The following is a 10,295-nucleotide window of genomic DNA, read 5'->3' as shown; positions in this document are numbered from 1 at the left end:
CATTGTAATCTCAATCTTGGCTTATTATTTGAGTAAGTTTTATAACTGACAAAAAGAGTCTTTATGTTCAAAAGTCTATTTACATTCATAAAGAAGTTGTTACTAAGAGTTTCAGTAACAAATGTTAAGTAATATTGAAGTGAGTGTTTACAGAAGCTGTAAATATCAAAGTCATTTAGTGAATACCTTGTGAAAATAGATGAATAAGAAACGTAGTAGTATTTGTTCATTCAAACTTCCAAAAACAATAATTGTCTCTTATCATTACTTCTATTGTTGTTTACAATGTTCGGCATTCTAACTTCGCATTGCATAACAATTGACTACTGATCTTTGAAGGTCGAGATCTTACTTCTACTACTTATGCCAGTTAGTGCCTTCATGTCTGCCGTCGGTCTTCACCTAGCTCGATTTTTGTTTTGAATTTCAACATTACCAGCTTGAATTTCAGCCCCTACATTTCGAGTAGCAAGCTTCCTAGGTTGAGGAGTTGCTTCAATTAAATTAAATTCAGTCCAAATATCGTATTGATATTGATAAATTAATGGATTATTTTTGTAGGTTCCGGAGTTGATCAATTTGGAGGTACAATCCAACGAAACTAGAATTTAGCATTGAATTAATAATTTGATAATTTGAGAAAATTACGATAGTTCTATAATTATTAAAATTTGTCGCAATAGTTTGAGCTAAAAAAAAATTCAAATATTGTGAATTTTCTTATATAAAATTTAAATTGTGGGAATTTAAGAAAATTAGTCACGAATATAAGTTTATGTCTTTTAAAACTAAATAGATTATTTGAGACAAATTAAAATAAAATGATTGATTTTAGGAATTTCAGTCGAATATTAAAATTTTAGGGTTTTAAAATGCCTAAATAGTTTAAGTTTAAGTTTTAGTTGAATATAAATGGTCATGAGATTGATGTATGGTAATAAGACCATTTAAATTTAATATTCAGATGATTTGTCTAATTTGAAAATTTCTGGATTTTTTTAAGGATTTAATGATGTCTGACAGAGGTATATGATGTCTGACAGAGGTATATGATCATCCTGTGTATGATTTATTTTTTATTTGTTGATTTATATATGATATTATATGCTGACTTGCATATTATCGGTGAGTAATTGATATGAAAAATAAAATATTTCTTTTGCTCATAAAATTATTTTAGTTAGACACATCAATACCACCAAACATATCATATTGAGCGTTCTTGTTATTGAGATCCAATATATTTCGGTTAAGATCCGTTATTGCTGGCTTCGAGGCTGACCATATCCCAGGCAGGGTCCGCTAAGTCGTGCACAAGCTCGAGCATATTATGTATGATTGTTAATATCGATAATTTGAGTCCTGATATCTTGATATCTTATACCTATTCATGCAGAACATCATTGCTATTCTATGTCGTATATCATGGTTTCTTGATATCTTGTACTGGGGTTTCATACACTCGAGGGGGCTTTCATGTATTTTGTTTGTGGACATGACATGTGCTACAAATGGTTCGACATCAGGTGATCGAGAGGAAGCTTCAAGAAGTACCAGATCTCCTTGAGAGTAGGCTCATTTGTATTTAGATATTGCATAATGTTTTAATCTCTCAGATATTATATGTATATATTTAGAGAATTTTATTATGTTATTATGAGCCCTGTCAGTTCTACGATATTTTTGGCTTGTATAAGTCATGATTGTGCCTAATCAACACTTGTTTATGTTGTTTTGTTTATTGATGGAATATATTGTTTATTTTGAGTATTTGATTTTCTTGTATGTCTTTTTTACTGGGAAGGTCATGCAAAAAATTTTATAGGCCCAAACGCAAATTTTCAACTCACTTTTCTGTTGTTTACTGCTTAAACATGGTTGCATGTTAACAAATCATTATTAGGATAATAGACCGTCACAGTTGGTAACAAAGCATAGACTAGGATACGCTCAGAGTAGAGTCAGTACACTCGAGTTTAGGCACAAGAAATTTGTGTGAATGTGTTGATTATTTGAAATTACTTGCTCTTGCCTGGCATGAATTACATGTTATTATCTTAGGGATATGAAATGTAAACCATGCATTTGGGTTTTATATGGGTTATTTGGATTATATTGAGGTTAATAAATATTTTTGGAATTTAATCTTAAATTTTGTAGAATGGCAGCCAGACGAAATAAAGGGAAAGGAAAAGAAATGGCCCAGGAGTCCGTGGCAAAAAATATTGGAAGAAATGACGGAGTTCCCTGAGGCAGACGTGGGGGTCTTTCTGGAGAGACATCTCATAAGGCTGATAAAGAGGTAAAACAGTTGACACATAGAGTGGATGAAATGGACTTGGCTGTAGCTCGATTTCAATACATGTGTCAAGCAAAATTCTTTGGGAATAAAAAAGTAATCGAGTAGAAATATTGCTAAAGCACATGGAATTCTTGTTTAACACGGTATGTTATGATTCTGATTGAAGGTTGACGATGGCAGTTCTCCAACTACGGATCATGCATAGCATAGGTGGGAGGCTACTACCAATGTACTGGAGTAAACAGGTAGTCAGATCACTTGAGAGTTGTTTCCTGTTAAATTTATCCAAGAATATGCTCCACTATCCTAGTATTTAGCTAGAGAATCTGAATTTCATCGACTATTGCAAGGCAATATGTCTGTTGAAGAATATATTTGACAATTTTCTGCTTTTCTCACTTATGTACCAGGTGTGGCTGTTAGCGAAAAATGAAAAACTTCAAAATTTCTTTAAGGATTGGACTATCAGATACATGTTATGGTCATGGATGGATCACCTACCAATGATGCATAAGCCGTAGACAAAGAGATGGGAATTGAGATAGGATTGAGACGAGGTAGACGACCACAGGGTCCACAGATACCTAGCAGCGGTTTATATTTTTCAGCGAGTACACCGTCATTTCCACCTCAACAATCATACAAACAACAAAAGCAGAAATAGTTTAAACGGGAAGGAAAACAATTCAAAAAGAAATATCAGTCAAGCTCATCTAGTTAAAGCAGTTCACAGAGCGTGACAAGTGGGCAATACCCGTGATTTTCTGTGATCGATGTTAGGTAGACATCATACTACACAATGTAGTGGAGTACAAGGATCATGTCACAGTTGTGGTAAACTAGGGCATTATGCCAAAGCTTGTCCGACCCGTGGACCCACGGTTCAAGCCATTTTCTATTAAACTTGATTTTCGAACCCAGGCTAAAACCCACCGAGCCATCTTGCATTTTTATCGAACCATGCCCGAGCCACCTCGAGCCAAACCCCGACCAGACCTCTCATGGACCCTCTTGACCAGTCCTGACCCAAGGACCCAGCCCCTAACTCACGCAAATCATCCCTGACGTAGACTCAAAACTGTGCATGGTTGCATCTACACGCTTAGGACTCCTACCCAACTAGGACTCTCCTACTCGAGCCACCACCGAGCACACCTAACCCTCACCGACCCTGAACCATGCTTTGACCCAAACAAACCTAGCCCAAGCCTTTGAACCAGCGCCATGAGAATTGAACAAGAGCCGCGTGCATCTTCCTCATGCTGTGGTCGAGCCACCAGCGAGCCACCCTGCACCAGCCTTTGACCCGACCCCTGCCAGCCCTAACTGCGAGCCCCCTTGGCTGCTGCCTTACCCGAGTATGGGGAGGAGTCCATCTTCTCGTGGACTCTTCCCCAGACTAAGAACTCGAGTCCTAGCCCTGCTAAGACTCTTCCAATCTCGATACCCATCGGCGGGGACATCAACGTCAATTTTACCCATCCACTGAGCCTTAGCCTTACATGTTCGTGTTCGTGTTCGTATTAGTCACAACCAGTTCCCCACCTTCAAAAACATGTCATCGTATTCATCACTTATAAAAATCATGCATATACTTACATTTTCTTAAATCAAACATGCAACGTATTTTTCTTATTTAAAAAAAAAATTCATATTCATATTAACATGTACATTTTCAAATATGCAATTTCAGTTGTCATGGCGCTGACAGGACTGCTAACTCGACCTGAGTGCAAAATGACAATTTTGCCCCTGAAAACCCTAATTGACCATTTTACCTCTGGACCTCAAAATTTCGACCCTAAGCCAATGAAACTTATTAAAAAACCTCAAAAAACATTTATAACCATTTCCTAGACGTAACATCGAGCCCATGCAGGAACTTCTATAATTTGTTTTAAAACTTGAACCGGGGTCCCGATTTTAATCTGAATTAACCCGAAACTCAACAAAACTATTTCCCAACTTGAACCATGACTTGAAACTACATGACCAGCCCTTAAACCACTTATTTCAGACCATCTACGACCCTCTAAAATGACCTGAACAACTGCTATAAAAATTTTGCACTTTGCAACCTTCAAATCCTAATGCACCTGACCCTCAAATTTTCAATCCTAGTCCAAACTAGACCGGACCTGCCTCGAACCAGACCACCCTAGGACCAAAATCAAGCTGAGGACTCTCTCTTGGACCGACCAACCCACGCCTGCTGTGCTCATGCACGCGGACGTGAGTAATTCTTCACCAACAACCCCATGCAAGTCCCCTTCGAAACAAGCCTTCCCGACCTGCCCTAGGTTAACGAACCACACTTAGGCCTCTCTAGACCACAGTAGGACCTACCCACCAAGGTCTGCACCATGGCTTGGTTCAACCCTACACGGCCGTGCCCCTCTCTTTTCCTCACCCAATCGACCAAACATCACTAAAACCCTAAGATCCGATGGGCTCTCCCATGGCTCGATCCAGATCCGACTCCAGCACCTTGACACCCTCGATCTGGATGTGTACAATCCTTACAAGCCTTAACCTAGCAGCCCCTTACATGCACAAGGGAAAACGTGAGTATCATGTCAACATCCAAGTATATACTACCGTAAAAATCGTGTAGCAAAATGATATTCAATGGATCGACGTATTATCATGCAAAATCTATTAAAAACGCATATCATGAGGTGGTTGATGATAAAAAAAAAAGAGGTATAGGGCGTGCCTTTGCATTTTTACGCTCGAAAACCTTGATACAAACGCGTAAAACAGACATTGGAAGGACGAGAAAGGGTTTCTTTGAAAAACCTAGGGAAAATTCAAAGGGGATTGCTGCTAGAATTCTAGAGGCTACTGCTGAAGTTGGAGAGAGTGCGGTCGAATGGTGCTTAGGGTTTGGGTTGGTAGGGTTAGTTATAATATTTAGTGTTAACTAGCTCTTAATTAAAAATAATGAGGTTGAGTAGGATGTTAGGCCCATTACGCAATAAAGTAGCCCCAGAAGCCCAAAAACACTCCCAAAAATATTTGTTTAGATACGTTTTTGAAAATATTGTCTGAACCCTCAAAAGTCCTCCGACTTGCTAAACTTTGCGTACCGATTAAAATATGATTCGATGAGTAAAAATATTCTTCAAAAGCCCATTTTTTAAAATCTCACATATATTCAACATATACTAAATAATTGAATAAATATTTAATAAAAACATTTTTCCTTAACTGTCCTGGGTCTCCTTTCCTCGTTCGAGCGCGATACACATCTAAAAGTCCTAATAAATGAAATCTTAACGAACCATGAAATAAAACTCATATTCATGTCACCATCATGCATTCAATGCATTAAAATTAATTAAACAATTATTTTAGCAAAACCCTATATTGCATGCAGTCAGGTAATGTAGTTCGAATTTTCTAGACCTTACAATTCATCCCCCCTTATATTGAATTTCTTCCTCGAAATTTAAAATGCACCGAATAACTCCGGTAGTGACACTTCATCTCTGTCTCTGTCTCCCAAGTAGCATCCTCCTCGTAATGATTCATCCACTTGACTTTGACCGTTTGGATCACCTTGTTTGGAGCCTTATCTCCTGCCTATCCAATATCTGAGTAGGTCTTTCCTCGAAAACCTGGTTCGGTGTCAACAGCAGGGGCTCGTAATTCATAACATGTGAAGGATTCTACATTTACTTCTGTAGCATCGAGACGTGGAACACATTATGAACTCCCACCAGATTCGACGGTAATGCGAATCTGTAAGCTAGTGTCCCAACTCTCTCAAGGATCTCGAATGGTCCTGTGATTCTAGGATTGAGTTTGCCCTTCTTCCCAAATCGCATCACACCCTTCATCGATGCGACCTTCACGAATACATGATCACCCACTGCAAACTCCAGATCCCTGCACCGCTGATCTGCATAACTCTTCTGTCGGTTCTGAGCGGTATTCATGATGTTCTGGATCTTTACAACTATATCTTCAATCTGACTGATAATGTCTGGCCCCAATTCCGTTCTTTCCACTACCTCATCCTAATAGACTGGTGACCAACACTTTCTCCCATAAAGTGACTCATATGGAGCTATACCAATAGATGCCTAATAACTGTTGTTGTAAGTGAACTCCACGAGAGGTAACTTCGGCTCCCAGTTGCCTTGGAAGTCGATCACGCAGGCTTTGAGTAGGTCCTCCAAGATCTGAATCACTCTCCCAGACTGATCGTCGGTCTGAGGATGGAAGGTTGTACTGAATAGCACCTTGGTACCCAATGCCTGATACATACTCTTCCAAAATGCATACGTGAATCTCGGCTCCCTGTCTGATACGATGGACACTGGAATCCCATGAAGTCTGACTATCTCTTTGATATACAGCTCTGCGTATTTAGTCATGGTGAAAGTATTCTTGATCGGTAAGAAATGTACTGACTCGGTAAGCCGATCAATTATCACTCAAATGACATTATACCCTCCAGCTGTCCTCCATAGCTCTGTCACAAATTCCATGGTATTTTTCTACCATTTTCACTCGGGAATAGGGAGCAATATTAGTTTTCCTGCATGTCTTGATGCTCGGCCTTAACCTGCTGACACGTCAAACACTGGCCAATCTCTGACTGCCTCAACCTTGTTGGGATCAACCTCCACTCCATCTCAGGATATGATGTGTCCCAAGAATGCCACTCTGTCTAGCCAAAAATCACACCCTGCTCTTCGAATAGATCATGATGTGGTCTATGAAAACTATGATGAACTGATCCAATTACGGCTGAAACACGAGATTCGTGAGATCCATGAAAATCGTTGGCGCGTTTGTCTGTCTGAAGGGCATCACCATAAACTCATAGGTCCCATAATGTGTCCTGAAAGCCGTCTTGTGCACATCAGACTCTCTAACCTTCAGCTGATGGTATCCTGATCGGAGATCTTGAAAACTCTGATACTCTCTGAATCTGATCAAATCGATCTTCAATCCTAGGCAGAGGATACTTGTTCTTGACTGTGACTCAGTTCAGTTTCCTGTAATCAATGCAGTGCCGCATATTGTCGTCTATTTTCTTCACAAACAGTACCTGTGTGCCCCATAGAGAGAAACTCGAGCGCATGAAACCCTTGTCTAGCAAGTCCTGAATCTGATCCTTCAGCTCCTTCATCTCTGTAGGTGCTAGACGATAGGATGCCTTAGAATTGGCACTGTACCTAGCATCAGCTCGATAGAAAAGTCAACCTCTCTCTCTAGTGGAATGCCTAAAACATCTTCGAGAAAACATTGGGAAAATCCCTGACCACCTCGGCATCTTCTAGCCTCTGATTGACTGGCTCGGTCACCATCACAATACTTGCCAAAAGTGCTTGGCAGCCTCTCCTCATAAGTTTTCTCGCACAAATGCAAGAAATGATGTGCGGCATCTTCTGGTGCCAGGATACCTCAAAAATAAATGGCTTCCCGCTAGGCGGTCAGACTAGATACTGAATTCCGTCGAAAATCTATCGCAGCTCCGTTCGAAGAAAGCCACTCCATACCCAGAATAATGCTGGAACTCAGGCAATGGTAGCACAATCAAATCTGCATGTAGCACGTTTTTCTGCAATCGAAGCTCCCAACTCTTCACTATCTCCGAGGTAAACATCTGATCGCCGGAAGGAATCGAAACTCTGAATCCCAAACCCATTGCCTCTAGTATGATACCTAATCGCTTGACAAATGTCTCGGATATAAATGAATTGTAGCTACGAAATCTAGCAATACATACGTGGCTACACCTGAAATATATATGCTTCCTGAGACAAAACATTACCATCAAATCCGATCGTGTTGAGGCTTAAGGAATTTTCTATCATTAATTACCCAAATTATCGAAAATCCCAATTTTAGTCCTAGTAATCCTTCAGAAGTCACAAAATTTGCCCTTGAAATTTTTTGAAATTGCAATTTCCACCCTAAAGTTTCGATTGTTTTTTAATTTGCCTTTAGTTTTCGAAAACTGTATTCCTAGCCCCTATAAAATTCGAATCTAATCAATTTAGGCTCTAAAATTTCGAAAATCATTAATTTGATCCCTAAATTTCCAAAAATACGAAAAAACCCCGAATTATCGAGAATTTGTAGATCAGCCCCTAAACCTTCAATTGTTGGCAATTTGGCCATTATAATTTCGGTTATTTGCAATTTGACCCTTAATACTCTTAATTAAGTCAATTCAATCCGTTCAGTCCACCTAGTTAGAACATGCAACATACTTTATTCTTAGTTCTCAATCCCAAAAGTGATTCTATCATACAACATAATATTCCATGCAATCAATGGTGATAAATAAAAAATTTTAAACCGGAATGTTACCGGTAATCAGTGTCGAGTCTGGCTCAGCCTCCGCCTCCTCGGCATGCATCACATATTCTCTGCCAGTAGTAGAGCCCTTGTTCATAGGGTAGTCATCTACTTTGTGGCCCTCTTCCTTGCAAATAAAACACTTGAAGGTCCCCCACATGCACTTACCGTAGTGGAACCGATTGCACTGCTTTCAAGGCTGTCTCTCCTCCGGCTTAAGAGCACTTGAATCCTGTGGTGGCTTCTGCTCTCCGGGCTTCTTGAACTGTCATTGGGGCTTCTACTGCCCCTGAATCTTGGGTGGTCCGGTAAACTATTTCTTCTGCGGCTGTGAGCTCTGCTAGGTCTGATGCCTCTTCCGCTACGTATCCACATCGATATCTCTCAGGGCCTGCTCCGCCTGAAATGCACAAGTGGTGGCAGCATCATAAGTAGCCGACCTCATCAACATGACATTCCGACGAATGGTCTGTCTGATGCCATCTATGAAGTGCCTCAACTTCTCCGCAGCATCCCTAGCTAGTAAGTACAAAATGGCAGCCCTTATCGAACTTCCGGATAAACTTAGCCACAGACAAGTCCCCTGTCGAAGACTCATGAACTCTCGTGTCAGGATTCCTCTGACGTCAGCTAGAAAATAGTTATTATAGAAGGTGTACTTGACCTGATTCCATGTAAGGTTAGCCAAATCCACCCCATGTGCTGCCTCCTCCTACCATAGGGATGCATCGTCCCTCAGCATGTAAGGTGTCCTTGTACGGATTCTTCGTCTCTCATGTCTAGATACTGAAAGTGCAGCTCTAGAGACCGAATACAACCCTCTGCTATGAATGGATCAGTAGTAGCCCCGAAATCCCTCGGGTTTAGCCTGCCTGAACTGCTCATAAATGTCATTCTGGGTCTCGGACCCTACAGAGCCTGCTCCATCAATCTAGAAATACCCTCAAGAACTCGGATAGCTGGATCTTCTTGTGGTTGTGGTTGAAAGCCTCTATCGTCTCCACGATTACCATCATGCCTGTCTGTGCTAGGGGCTCGTCTGTGAGGCATAATATATGAATATAGTCCAAATACAAAACGTAAACCATCATGCAATTCAGTATAGTTTTTCAAAATATTTATTCCATCAAACATATAAACAGCTAAACGTATACTGTAAAACATACAAACATGTAAACATGTAAGTGATAACATTAAACTATTTAAAACATTTAAAACATGCAAACTTACAGAATTGAGGCTTGACTGACCGAGCTTCTGAAGCTGACGGTGGAACAACCCTTACAGGACCCTTGCTCTGATATCAGTTGTGAAGTCTACTACTAAAACACTACTAGAATATTTTTTTTGGCAAGCTATTTTTCGAAAATAATCCTACCCATGCATGCAAACAAAAACTAACAACCATGCGTGATAAGAAAGTTATTCCATCGCTGATTGAACTGCAGTTAGATAAATCTAAAACATCCTCAAATCCCTAGACTATCAAAAGAGCTAAAATGCAACATTCAAAATCCTGCCAATCATCAACATATAAAAAGATGCGAAACGTATAAAACATAATGTATCACTCCTGACTCATAAACATAAAGTACAGAAAAAATGCAAGGTCCTTGGGTTATCGTGCACACTCCCAGCTCCGCCTACTCAGTCTTCGGCACCCCCAGTCTCTACC

This window comes from Primulina tabacum, chromosome 1, assembly GCF_025594145.1.
Source record: "Primulina tabacum isolate GXHZ01 chromosome 1, ASM2559414v2, whole genome shotgun sequence".
In the NCBI taxonomy this organism is placed as follows: Eukaryota; Viridiplantae; Streptophyta; class Magnoliopsida; order Lamiales; family Gesneriaceae; genus Primulina; species Primulina tabacum.
This window is presented reverse-complemented; position numbering follows the sequence as displayed.